The sequence below is a fragment of the Thunnus albacares genome, chromosome 15, assembly GCF_914725855.1.
Source record: "Thunnus albacares chromosome 15, fThuAlb1.1, whole genome shotgun sequence".
NCBI lineage: Eukaryota > Metazoa > Chordata > Actinopteri > Scombriformes > Scombridae > Thunnus > Thunnus albacares.
In genome coordinates this window covers 4064368-4076543 of record NC_058120.1, presented here as the reverse complement: position 1 = coordinate 4076543, position 12176 = coordinate 4064368, and the positions used below count along the sequence as shown (strand labels likewise).

Genomic DNA, 12176 nt, shown 5'->3' with positions numbered 1-12176 from the left:
AGGTTGCGTTCAATAAATTTTGTGGCTCTCAAATTTAGATACTTGTGAAATTACATGCATGAAGACAAATGTCAGGATAACATGCACCGAAAGAAAAATGTTCTTTCTCGAAAAAATTTCTGCTTGGAAACAACCAAAAGAGCCCGGTTAGCTCAGTCGGTAGAGCATGAGACTTTTAATCTCAGGGTCGTGGGTTCGAGTCCCACATTGGGCGCACAGTTTGATCTTCTGATATGTATTTGGATTCGAACATACTGTATCTCCAATTTCAAATACAATTCCTATGACCTCACCAGAGAAAGCCATAAGATCGTGACAGTGCATTTGTAAGGGCTCACACTTTGTACAAGACTTTCTCAGATATGCCAAGGTAATACACAGAATAGAGGCTCCGCATTCCATTGACGATCGTTCATCTTGAAAACCAATTACCTTTAAGGTTGCGTTCAATAAATTTTGTGGCTCTCAAATTTTGATACTTGTGAAATTACATGTATGAAGACAAATGCCAGGATAAAATTCACCGAAACAAAAACGTTCTTTCTCGAAAAATTTCTGCTTTGAGACAACAAAAAGAGCCCGGTTAGCTCAGTCGGTAGAGCATGAGACTTTTAATCTCAGGGTCGTGGGTTCGAGTCCCACATTGGGCGCACAGTTTGAACTTCTGATATGTATTTGGATTCGAACATACTGTATCTCCAATTTCAAATACAATTCCTGTGACCTCACCAGAGAAAGCCATAAGATCGTGACAGTGGATTTGTAAGGGCTCACAATTTGTACAAGACTTTCTCAGATATGCCAAGGTAATACACAGAATAAAGGCTACGCATTCCATTGACGATTGCTCATCTTGAAAACCAATTACCTTTAAGGTTGCGTTCAATACATTTTGTGGCTCTCAAATTTTGATACTTGTGAAATTACATGTATGAAGACAAATGCCAGGATAAAATTCACCGAAACAAAAACGTTCTTTCTCGAAAAATTTCTGCTTTGAGACAACAAAAAGAGCCCGGTTAGCTCAGTCGGTAGAGCATGAGACTCTTAATCTCAGGGTCGTGGGTTCGAGCCCCACATTGGGCGCACAGTTTGATCTTCTGATATGTATTTGGAGGACATCACCATTCGAACATACTGTATCTCCAATTTCAAATACAATTCCTGTGACCTCACCAGAGAAAGCCATAAGATCGTGACAGTGCATTTGTAAGGGCTCACACTTTGTACAAGACTTTCTCAGATATGCCAAGGTAATACACAGAATAAAGGCTACGCATTCCATTGACAATTGTTCATCTTGAAAACCAATTACCTTTAAGGTTGCGTTCAATAAATTTTGTGGCTCTCAAATTTTGATACTTGTGAAATTACATGTATGAAGACAAATGCCAGGATAAAATTCACCGAAACAAAAACGTTCTTTCTCGAAAAATTTCTGCTTGGAAACAACAAAAAGAGCCCGGTTAGCTCAGTCGGTAGAGCATGAGACTCTTAATCTCAGGGTCGTGGGTTCGAGCCCCACATTGGGCGCAAGGTTTACTCTTCTGATTTGTCGTTGGGGGACATTATGATTCAAATATACTGTCTGTCCAGTTTCAAATACAATTCCTCTGACCTCACCAGAGAAGGGCATAGGTTCGTAACTGCTCACGCTTTGTACAAGACTCCCTCAGATATGCCAAGGTCGTACACAGAATAAAGGCTACGCATTCCATTGACCGATTGCTCATCTTGAATAGAAATTACTGTTAAGGTTGCGTTCAATACATTTTGTGGCTCTCAAATTTAGATACTTGTGAAATTACATGCATGAAGACAAATTTCAGGATAACATGCACCGAAAGAAAAACGTTCTTTCTCGAAAAATTTCTGCTTGGAAACAACAAAAAGAGCCCGGTTAGCTCAGTCGGTAGAGCATGAGACTTTTAATCTCAGGGTCGTGGGTTCGAGTCCCACATTGGGCGCACAGTTTGATCTTCTGATATGTATTTGGATTCGAACATACTGTATCTCCAATTTCAAATACAATTCCTGTGACCTCACCAGAGAAAGCCATAAGATCGTGACAGTGCATTTGTAAGGGCTCACACTTTTTACAAGACTTTCTCAGATATGCCAAGGTAATACACAGAATAAAGGCTACGCATTCCATTGACAATTGTTCATCTTGAAAACCAATTACCTTTAAGGTTGCGTTCAATAAATTTTGTGGCTCTCAAATTTTGATACTTGTGAAATTACATGCATGAAGACAAATGCCAGGATAAAATTCACCGAAACAAAAACGTTCTTTCTCGAAAAATTTATGCTTTGAAAGAACAAAAAGAGCCCGGTTAGCTCAGTCGGTAGAGCATGAGACTCTTAATCTCAGGGTCGTGGGTTCGAGCCCCACATTGGGCGCAAGGTTTACTCTTCTGATTTGTCGTTGGGGGACATTATGATTCAAAGATACTGTCTGTCCAGTTTCAAATACAATTCCTCTGACCTCACCAGAGAAGGGCATAGGTTCGCAACTGCTCACGCTTTGTACAAGACTCCCTCAGATATGCCAAGGTCGTACACAGAATAAAGGCTACGCATTCCATTGACCGATTGCTCATCTTGAATAGAAATTACCTTTAAGGTTGCGTTCAATACATTTTGTGGCTCTCAAATTTAGATACTTGTGAAATTACATGCATGAAGACAAATGCCAGGATAACATGCACCGAAAGAAAAACGTTCTTTCTCGAAAAATTTCTGCTTGGAAACAACAAAAAGAGCCCGGTTAGCTCAGTCGGTAGAGCATGAGACTTTTAATCTCAGGGTCGTGGGTTCGAGTCCCACATTGGACGCACAGTTTGATCTTCTGATATGTATTTGGATTCGAACATACTGTATCTCCAATTTCAAATACAATTCCTGTGACCTCACCAGAGAAAGCCATAAGATCGTGACAGTGCATTTGTAAGGGCTCACACTTTGTACAAGACTTTCTCAGATATGCCACAGAATAAAGGCTACACATTCCATTGACGATTGCTCATCTTGAAAACCAATTACCTTTAAGGTTGCGTTCAATAAATTTTGTGGCTCTCAAATTTTGATACTTGTGAAATTACATGTATGAAGACAAATGCCAGGATAAAATTCACCGAAACAAAAACGTTCTTTCTCGAAAAATTTCTGCTTGGAAACAACAGAAAGAGCCCGGTTAGCTCAGTCGGTAGAGCATGAGACTTTTAATCTCAGGGTCGTGGGTTCAAGTCCCACATTGGGCGCACAGTTTGATCTTCTGATATGTATTTGGATTCGAACATACTGTATCTCCAATTTCAAATACAATTCCTGTGACCTCACCAGAGAAAGCCATAAGATCGTGACAGTGCATTTGTAAGGGCTCACACTTTGTACAAGACTTTCTCAGATATGCCAAGGTAATACACAGAATAAAGGCTACGCATTCCATTGACAATTGTTCATCTTGAAAACCAATTACCTTTAAGGTTGCGTTCAATAAATTTTGTGGCTCTCAAATTTTGATACTTGTGAAATTACATGTATGAAGACAAATGCCAGGATAAAATTCACCGAAACAAAAACGTTCTTTCTCGAAAAATTTATGCTTTGAAAGAACAAAAAGAGCCCGGTTAGCTCAGTCGGTAGAGCATGAGACTCTTAATCTCAGGGTCGTGGGTTCGAGCCCCACATTGGGCGCAAGGTTTACTCTTCTGATTTGTCGTTGGGGGACATTATGATTCAAAGATACTGTCTGTCCAGTTTCAAATACAATTCCTCTGACCTCACCAGAGAAGGGCATAGGTTCGCAACTGCTCACGCTTTGTACAAGACTCCCTCAGATATGCCAAGGTCGTACACAGAATAAAGGCTACGCATTCCATTGACCGATTGCTCATCTTGAATAGAAATTACCTTTAAGGTTGCGTTCAATACATTTTGTGGCTCTCAAATTTAGATACTTGTGAAATTACATGCATGAAGACAAATGCCAGGATAACATGCACCGAAAGAAAAACGTTCTTTCTCGAAAAATTTCTGCTTGGAAACAACAAAAAGAGCCCGGTTAGCTCAGTCGGTAGAGCATGAGACTTTTAATCTCAGGGTCGTGGGTTCGAGTCCCACATTGGACGCACAGTTTGATCTTCTGATATGTATTTGGATTCGAACATACTGTATCTCCAATTTCAAATACAATTCCTGTGACCTCACCAGAGAAAGCCATAAGATCGTGACAGTGCATTTGTAAGGGCTCACACTTTGTACAAGACTTTCTCAGATATGCCACAGAATAAAGGCTACACATTCCATTGACGATTGCTCATCTTGAAAACCAATTACCTTTAAGGTTGCGTTCAATAAATTTTGTGGCTCTCAAATTTTGATACTTGTGAAATTACATGTATGAAGACAAATGCCAGGATAAAATTCACCGAAACAAAAACGTTCTTTCTCGAAAAATTTCTGCTTGGAAACAACAGAAAGAACCCGGTTAGCTCAGTCGGTAGAGCATGAGACTTTTAATCTCAGGGTCGTGGGTTCAAGTCCCACATTGGGCGCACAGTTTGATCTTCTGATATGTATTTGGATTCGAACATACTGTATCTCCAATTTCAAATACAATTCCTGTGACCTCACCAGAGAAAGCCATAAGATCGTGACAGTGCATTTGTAAGGGCTCACACTTTGTACAAGACTTTCTCAGATATGCCAAGGTAATACACAGAATAAAGGCTACGCATTCCATTGACAATTGTTCATCTTGAAAACCAATTACCTTTAAGGTTGCGTTCAATAAATTTTGTGGCTCTCAAATTTTGATACTTGTGAAATTACATGTATGAAGACAAATGCCAGGATAAAATTCACCGAAACAAAAACGTTCTTTCTCGAAAAATTTCTGCTTGGAAACAACAAAAAGAGCCCGGTTAGCTCAGTCGGTAGAGCATGAGACTCTTAATCTCAGGGTCGTGGGTTCGAGCCCCACATTGGGCGCAAGGTTTACTCTTCTGATTTGTCGTTGGGGGACATTATGATTCAAAGATACTGTCTGTCCAGTTTCAAATACAATTCCTCTGACCTCACCAGAGAAGGGCATAGGTTCGTAACTGCTCACGCTTTGTACAAGACTCCCTCAGATATGCCAAGGTAGTACACAGAATAAAGGCTACGCATTCCATTGACTGATTCCTCATCTTGAATAGAAATTACCGTTAAGGTTGCGTTCAATACACTTTGTGGCGCTCAAATTTAGATACTTGTGAAATTACATGCATGAAGACAAATGTCAGGATAACATGCACCGAAAGAAAAACGTTCTTTCTCGAAAAATTTCTGCTTGGAAACAACAAAAAGAGCCCGGTTAGCTCAGTCGGTAGAGCATGAGACTTTTAATCTCAGGGTCGTGGGTTCGAGTCCCACATTGGGCGCACAGTTTGATCTTCTGATATGTATTTGGATTCGAACATACTGTATCTCCAATTTCAAATACAATTCCTGTGACCTCACCAGAGAAAGCCATAAGATCGTGACAGTGCATTTGTAAGGGCTCACACTTTGTACAAGACTTTCTCAGATATGCCAAGGTAATACACAGAATAAAGGCTACGCATTCCATTGACAATTGTTCATCTTGAAAACCAATTACCTTTAAGGTTGCGTTCAATAAATTTTGTGGCTCTCAAATTTTGATACTTGTGAAATTACATGTATGAAGACAAATGCCAGGATAAAATTCACCGAAACAAAAACGTTCTTTCTCGAAAAATTTCTGCTTGGAAACAACAAAAAGAGCCCGGTTAGCTCAGTCGGTAGAGCATGAGACTCTTAATCTCAGGGTCGTGGGTTCGAGCCCCACATTGGGCGCAAGGTTTACTCTTCTGATTTGTCGTTGGGGGACATTATGATTCAAAGATACTGTCTGTCCAGTTTCAAATACAATTCCTCTGACCTCACCAGAGAAGGGCATAGGTTCGTAACTGCTCACGCTTTGTACAGGACTCCCTCAGATATGCCAAGGTAGTACACAGAATAAAGGCTACGCATTCCATTGACCGATTGCTCATCTTGAATAGAAATTACCTTTAAGGTTGCGTTCAATACATTTTGTGGCTCTCAAATTTAGATACTTGTGAAATTACATGGATGAAGACAAATGTCAGGATAACATGCACCGAAAGAAAAACGTTCTTTCTCGAAAAATTTCTGCTTGGAAACAACAAAAAGAGCCCGGTTAGCTCAGTCGGTAGAGCATGAGACTTTTAATCTCAGGGTCGTGGGTTCGAGTCCCACATTGGGCGCACAGTTTGATCTCCTGATATGTATTCGGATTCGAACATACTGTATCTCCAATTTCAAATACAATTCCTGTGACCTCACCAGAGAAAGCCATAAGATCGTGACAGTGCATTTGTAAGGGCTCACACTTTGTACAAGACTTTCTCAGATATGCCAAGGTAATACACAGAATAAAGGCTACGCATTCCATTGACGATTGTTCATCTTGAAAACCAATTACCTTTAAGGTTGCGTTCAATAAATTTTGTGGCTCTCAAATTTTGATACTTGTGAAATTACATGTATGAAGACAAATGCCAGGATAAAATTCACCGAAACAAAAACGTTCTTTCTCGAAAAATTTCTGCTTGGAAACAACGAAAAGAGCCCGGTTAGCTCAGTCGGTAGAGCATGAGACTTTTAATCTCAGGGTCGTGGGTTCGAGCCCCACATTGGGCGCAAGGTTTACTCTTCTGATTTGTCGTTGGGGGACATTATGATTCAAATATACTGTCTGTCCAGTTTCAAATACAATTCCTCTGACCTCACCAGAGAAGGGCATAGGTTCGTAACTGCTCACGCTTTGTACAAGACTCCCTCAGATATGCCAAGGTCGTACACAGAATAAAGGCTACGCATTCCATTGACCGATTGCTCATCTTGAATAGAAATTACCGTTAAGGTTGCGTTCAATACATTTTGTGGCTCTCAAATTTAGATACTTGTGAAATTACATGCATGAAGACAAATGTCAGGATAACATGCACCGAAAGAAAAACGTTCTTTCTCGAAAAATTTCTGCTTGGAAACAACAAAAAGAGCCCGGTTAGCTCAGTCGGTAGAGCATGAGACTTTTAATCTCAGGGTCGTGGGTTCGAGTCCCACATTGGGCGCACAGTTTGATCTCCTGATATGTATTCAGATTCGAACATACTGTATCTCCAATTTCAAATACAATTCCTGTGACCTCACCAGAGAAAGCCATAAGATCGTGACAGTGCATTTGTAAGGGCTCACACTTTGTACAAGACTTTCTCAGATATGCCAAGGTAATACACAGAATAAAGGCTACGCATTCCATTGACGATTGTTCATCTTGAAAACCAATTACCTTTAAGGTTGCGTTCAATAAATTTTGTGGCTCTCAAATTTTGATACTTGTGAAATTACATGTATGAAGACAAATGCCAGGATAAAATTCACCGAAACAAAAACGTTCTTTCTCGAAAAATTTCTGCTTGGAAACAACAAAAAGAGCCCGGTTAGCTCAGTCGGTAGAGCATGAGACTCTTAATCTCAGGGTCGTGGGTTCGAGCCCCACATTGGGCGCAAGGTTTACTCTTCTGATTTGTCGTTGGGGGACATTATGATTCAAAGATACTGTCTGTCCAGTTTCAAATACAATTCCTCTGACCTCACCAGAGAAGGGCATAGGTTCGTAACTGCTCACGCTTTGTACAAGACTCCCTCAGATATGCCAAGGTAGTACACAGAATAAAGGCTACGCATTCCATTGACTGATTCCTCATCTTGAATAGAAATTACCGTTAAGGTTGCGTTCAATACATTTTGTGGCGCTCAAATTTAGATACTTGTGAAATTACATGCATGAAGACAAATGTCAGGATAACATGCACCGAAAGAAAAACGTTCTTTCTCGAAAAATTTCTGCTTGGAAACAACAAAAAGAGCCCGGTTAGCTCAGTCGGTAGAGCATGAGACTTTTAATCTCAGGGTCGTGGGTTCGAGTCCCACATTGGGCGCACAGTTTGATCTTCTGATATGTATTTGGATTCGAACATACTGTATCTCCAATTTCAAATACAATTCCTGTGACCTCACCAGAGAAAGCCATAAGATCGTGACAGTGCATTTGTAAGGGCTCACACTTTGTACAAGACTTTCTCAGATATGCCACAGAATAAAGGCTACGCATTCCATTGACAATTGTTCATCTTGAAAACCAATTACCTTTAAGGTTGCGTTCAATAAATTTTGTGGCTCTCAAATTTTGATACTTGTGAAATTACATGTATGAAGACAAATGCCAGGATAAAATTCACCGAAACAAAAACGTTCTTTCTCGAAAAATTTCTGCTTGGAAACAACAAAAAGAGCCCGGTTAGCTCAGTCGGTAGAGCATGAGACTCTTAATCTCAGGGTCGTGGGTTCGAGCCCCACATTGGGCGCAAGGTTTACTCTTCTGATTTGTCGTTGGGGGACATTATGATTCAAAGATACTGTCTGTCCAGTTTCAAATACAATTCCTCTGACCTCACCAGAGAAGGGCATAGGTTCGTAACTGCTCACGCTTTGTACAGGACTCCCTCAGATATGCCAAGGTAGTACACAGAATAAAGGCTACGCATTCCATTGACCGATTGCTCATCTTGAATAGAAATTACCGTTAAGGTTGCGTTCAATACATTTCGTGGCTCTCAAATTTAGATACTTGTGAAATTACATGCATGAAGACAAATGTCAGGATAACATGCACCGAAAGAAAAACGTTCTTTCTCGAAAAATTTCTGCTTGGAAACAACAAAAAGAGCCCGGTTAGCTCAGTCGGTAGAGCATGAGACTTTTAATCTCAGGGTCGTGGGTTCGAGTCCCACATTTGGCGCACAGTTTGATCTCCTGATATGTATTCGGATTCGAACATACTGTATCTCCAATTTCAAATACAATTCCTGTGACCTCACCAGAGAAAGCCATAAGATCGTGACAGTGCATTTGTAAGGGCTCACACTTTGTACAAGACTTTCTCAGATATGCCAAGGTAATACACAGAATAAAGGCTACGCATTCCATTGACGATTGTTCATCTTGAAAACCAATTACCTTTAAGGTTGCGTTCAATAAATTTTGTGGCTCTCAAATTTTGATACTTGTGAAATTACATGTATGAAGACAAATGCCAGGATAAAATTCACCGAAACAAAAACGTTCTTTCTCGAAAAATTTCTGCTTGGAAACAACAAAAAGAGCCCGGTTAGCTCAGTCGGTAGAGCATGAGACTTTTAATCTCAGGGTCGTGGGTTCGAGTCCCACATTGGGCGCACAGTTTGATCTTCTGATATGTATTTGGATTCGAACATACTGTATCTCCAATTTCAAATACAATTCCTGTGACCTCACCAGAGAAAGCCATAAGATCGTGACAGTGCATTTGTAAGGGCTCACACTTTGTACAAGACTTTCTCAGATATGCCAAGGTAATACACAGAATAAAGGCTACGCATTCCATTGACAATTGTTCATCTTGAAAACCAATTACCTTTAAGGTTGCGTTCAATAAATTTTGTGGCTCTCAAATTTTGATACTTGTGAAATTACATGTATGAAGACAAATGCCAGGATAAAATTCACCGAAACAAAAACGTTCTTTCTCGAAAAATTTCTGCTTGGAAACAACAAAAAGAGCCCGGTTAGCTCAGTCGGTAGAGCATGAGACTCTTAATCTCAGGGTCGTGGGTTCGAGCCCCACATTGGGCGCAAGGTTTACTCTTCTGATTTGTCGTTGGGGGACATTATGATTCAAAGATACTGTCTGTCCAGTTTCAAATACAATTCCTCTGACCTCACCAGAGAAGGGCATAGGTTCGTAACTGCTCACGCTTTGTACAGGACTCCCTCAGATATGCCAAGGTAGTACACAGAATAAAGGCTACGCATTCCATTGACCGATTGCTCATCTTGAATAGAAATTACCTTTAAGGTTGCGTTCAATACATTTTGTGGCTCTCAAATTTAGATACTTGTGAAATTACATGGATGAAGACAAATGTCAGGATAACATGCACCGAAAGAAAAACGTTCTTTCTCGAAAAATTTCTGCTTGGAAACAACAAAAAGAGCCCGGTTAGCTCAGTCGGTAGAGCATGAGACTTTTAATCTCAGGGTCGTGGGTTCGAGTCCCACATTGGGCGCACAGTTTGATCTCCTGATATGTATTCGGATTCGAACATACTGTATCTCCAATTTCAAATACAATTCCTGTGACCTCACCAGAGAAAGCCATAAGATCGTGACAGTGCATTTGTAAGGGCTCACACTTTGTACAAGACTTTCTCAGATATGCCAAGGTAATACACAGAATAAAGGCTACGCATTCCATTGACGATTGTTCATCTTGAAAACCAATTACCTTTAAGGTTGCGTTCAATAAATTTTGTGGCTCTCAAATTTTGATACTTGTGAAATTACATGTATGAAGACAAATGCCAGGATAAAATTCACCGAAACAAAAACGTTCTTTCTCGAAAAATTTCTGCTTGGAAACAACGAAAAGAGCCCGGTTAGCTCAGTCGGTAGAGCATGAGACTTTTAATCTCAGGGTCGTGGGTTCGAGCCCCACATTGGGCGCAAGGTTTACTCTTCTGATTTGTCGTTGGGGGACATTATGATTCAAATATACTGTCTGTCCAGTTTCAAATACAATTCCTCTGACCTCACCAGAGAAGGGCATAGGTTCGTAACTGCTCACGCTTTGTACAAGACTCCCTCAGATATGCCAAGGTCGTACACAGAATAAAGGCTACGCATTCCATTGACCGATTGCTCATCTTGAATAGAAATTACCGTTAAGGTTGCGTTCAATACATTTTGTGGCTCTCAAATTTAGATACTTGTGAAATTACATGCATGAAGACAAATGTCAGGATAACATGCACCGAAAGAAAAACGTTCTTTCTCGAAAAATTTCTGCTTGGAAACAACAAAAAGAGCCCGGTTAGCTCAGTCGGTAGAGCATGAGACTTTTAATCTCAGGGTCGTGGGTTCGAGTCCCACATTGGGCGCACAGTTTGATCTCCTGATATGTATTCAGATTCGAACATACTGTATCTCCAATTTCAAATACAATTCCTGTGACCTCACCAGAGAAAGCCATAAGATCGTGACAGTGCATTTGTAAGGGCTCACACTTTGTACAAGACTTTCTCAGATATGCCAAGGTAATACACAGAATAAAGGCTACGCATTCCATTGACGATTGTTCATCTTGAAAACCAATTACCTTTAAGGTTGCGTTCAATAAATTTTGTGGCTCTCAAATTTTGATACTTGTGAAATTACATGTATGAAGACAAATGCCAGGATAAAATTCACCGAAACAAAAACGTTCTTTCTCGAAAAATTTCTGCTTGGAAACAACAAAAAGAGCCCGGTTAGCTCAGTCGGTAGAGCATGAGACTCTTAATCTCAGGGTCGTGGGTTCGAGCCCCACATTGGGCGCAAGGTTTACTCTTCTGATTTGTCGTTGGGGGACATTATGATTCAAAGATACTGTCTGTCCAGTTTCAAATACAATTCCTCTGACCTCACCAGAGAAGGGCATAGGTTCGTAACTGCTCACGCTTTGTACAGGACTCCCTCAGATATGCCAAGGTAGTACACAGAATAAAGGCTACGCATTCCATTGACCGATTGCTCATCTTGAATAGAAATTACCGTTAAGGTTGCGTTCAATACATTTCGTGGCTCTCAAATTTAGATACTTGTGAAATTACATGCATGAAGACAAATGTCAGGATAACATGCACCGAAAGAAAAACGTTCTTTCTCGAAAAATTTCTGCTTGGAAACAACAAAAAGAGCCCGGTTAGCTCAGTCGGTAGAGCATGAGACTTTTAATCTCAGGGTCGTGGGTTCGAGTCCCACATTTGGCGCACAGTTTGATCTCCTGATATGTATTCGGATTCGAACATACTGTATCTCCAATTTCAAATACAATTCCTGTGACCTCACCAGAGAAAGCCATAAGATCGTGACAGTGCATTTGTAAGGGCTCACACTTTGTACAAGACTTTCTCAGATATGCCAAGGTAATACACAGAATAAAGGCTACGCATTCCATTGACGATTGTTCATCTTGAAAACCAATTACCTTTAAGGTTGCG

At 40.4% G+C, this 12176-nt stretch overlaps 28 non-coding genes across 28 annotated transcripts; all 28 read left to right on the top strand.

The window, feature by feature from the left end:
- The first annotated feature begins 141 nt into the window (after positions 1-141).
- trnak-uuu lies at positions 142-214 on the top strand. The gene has a single exon. It is a non-coding gene; the product is annotated as a tRNA-Lys (tRNA).
- Positions 215-577: 363 nt separating this feature from the next.
- trnak-uuu lies at positions 578-650 on the top strand. Its single transcript has one exon. It is a non-coding gene; the product is annotated as a tRNA-Lys (tRNA).
- A 363-nt stretch (positions 651-1013) lies between these two features.
- Positions 1014-1086, top strand: trnak-cuu. The gene has a single exon. It is a non-coding gene; the product is annotated as a tRNA-Lys (tRNA).
- Positions 1087-1460: 374 nt separating this feature from the next.
- On the top strand, positions 1461-1533 carry trnak-cuu. The gene has a single exon. It is a non-coding gene; the product is annotated as a tRNA-Lys (tRNA).
- A 361-nt stretch (positions 1534-1894) lies between these two features.
- On the top strand, positions 1895-1967 carry trnak-uuu. The gene has a single exon. It is a non-coding gene; the product is annotated as a tRNA-Lys (tRNA).
- A 363-nt stretch (positions 1968-2330) lies between these two features.
- trnak-cuu lies at positions 2331-2403 on the top strand. The gene has a single exon. It is a non-coding gene; the product is annotated as a tRNA-Lys (tRNA).
- Positions 2404-2764: 361 nt separating this feature from the next.
- On the top strand, positions 2765-2837 carry trnak-uuu. Its single transcript has one exon. It is a non-coding gene; the product is annotated as a tRNA-Lys (tRNA).
- Positions 2838-3190: 353 nt separating this feature from the next.
- trnak-uuu lies at positions 3191-3263 on the top strand. The gene has a single exon. It is a non-coding gene; the product is annotated as a tRNA-Lys (tRNA).
- A 363-nt stretch (positions 3264-3626) lies between these two features.
- Positions 3627-3699, top strand: trnak-cuu. The gene has a single exon. It is a non-coding gene; the product is annotated as a tRNA-Lys (tRNA).
- A 361-nt stretch (positions 3700-4060) lies between these two features.
- Positions 4061-4133, top strand: trnak-uuu. The gene has a single exon. It is a non-coding gene; the product is annotated as a tRNA-Lys (tRNA).
- A 353-nt stretch (positions 4134-4486) lies between these two features.
- trnak-uuu lies at positions 4487-4559 on the top strand. The gene has a single exon. It is a non-coding gene; the product is annotated as a tRNA-Lys (tRNA).
- Positions 4560-4922: 363 nt separating this feature from the next.
- trnak-cuu lies at positions 4923-4995 on the top strand. The gene has a single exon. It is a non-coding gene; the product is annotated as a tRNA-Lys (tRNA).
- Positions 4996-5356: 361 nt separating this feature from the next.
- On the top strand, positions 5357-5429 carry trnak-uuu. Its single transcript has one exon. It is a non-coding gene; the product is annotated as a tRNA-Lys (tRNA).
- Positions 5430-5792: 363 nt separating this feature from the next.
- Positions 5793-5865, top strand: trnak-cuu. The gene has a single exon. It is a non-coding gene; the product is annotated as a tRNA-Lys (tRNA).
- Positions 5866-6226: 361 nt separating this feature from the next.
- On the top strand, positions 6227-6299 carry trnak-uuu. The gene has a single exon. It is a non-coding gene; the product is annotated as a tRNA-Lys (tRNA).
- Positions 6300-6662: 363 nt separating this feature from the next.
- Positions 6663-6735, top strand: trnak-uuu. The gene has a single exon. It is a non-coding gene; the product is annotated as a tRNA-Lys (tRNA).
- Positions 6736-7096: 361 nt separating this feature from the next.
- Positions 7097-7169, top strand: trnak-uuu. Its single transcript has one exon. It is a non-coding gene; the product is annotated as a tRNA-Lys (tRNA).
- Positions 7170-7532: 363 nt separating this feature from the next.
- Positions 7533-7605, top strand: trnak-cuu. The gene has a single exon. It is a non-coding gene; the product is annotated as a tRNA-Lys (tRNA).
- Positions 7606-7966: 361 nt separating this feature from the next.
- Positions 7967-8039, top strand: trnak-uuu. Its single transcript has one exon. It is a non-coding gene; the product is annotated as a tRNA-Lys (tRNA).
- A 353-nt stretch (positions 8040-8392) lies between these two features.
- trnak-cuu lies at positions 8393-8465 on the top strand. The gene has a single exon. It is a non-coding gene; the product is annotated as a tRNA-Lys (tRNA).
- A 361-nt stretch (positions 8466-8826) lies between these two features.
- On the top strand, positions 8827-8899 carry trnak-uuu. The gene has a single exon. It is a non-coding gene; the product is annotated as a tRNA-Lys (tRNA).
- A 363-nt stretch (positions 8900-9262) lies between these two features.
- On the top strand, positions 9263-9335 carry trnak-uuu. The gene has a single exon. It is a non-coding gene; the product is annotated as a tRNA-Lys (tRNA).
- A 363-nt stretch (positions 9336-9698) lies between these two features.
- Positions 9699-9771, top strand: trnak-cuu. The gene has a single exon. It is a non-coding gene; the product is annotated as a tRNA-Lys (tRNA).
- A 361-nt stretch (positions 9772-10132) lies between these two features.
- Positions 10133-10205, top strand: trnak-uuu. Its single transcript has one exon. It is a non-coding gene; the product is annotated as a tRNA-Lys (tRNA).
- A 363-nt stretch (positions 10206-10568) lies between these two features.
- trnak-uuu lies at positions 10569-10641 on the top strand. The gene has a single exon. It is a non-coding gene; the product is annotated as a tRNA-Lys (tRNA).
- Positions 10642-11002: 361 nt separating this feature from the next.
- Positions 11003-11075, top strand: trnak-uuu. Its single transcript has one exon. It is a non-coding gene; the product is annotated as a tRNA-Lys (tRNA).
- Positions 11076-11438: 363 nt separating this feature from the next.
- trnak-cuu lies at positions 11439-11511 on the top strand. The gene has a single exon. It is a non-coding gene; the product is annotated as a tRNA-Lys (tRNA).
- Positions 11512-11872: 361 nt separating this feature from the next.
- trnak-uuu lies at positions 11873-11945 on the top strand. The gene has a single exon. It is a non-coding gene; the product is annotated as a tRNA-Lys (tRNA).
- The last annotated feature ends 231 nt before the right edge of the window (positions 11946-12176 follow it).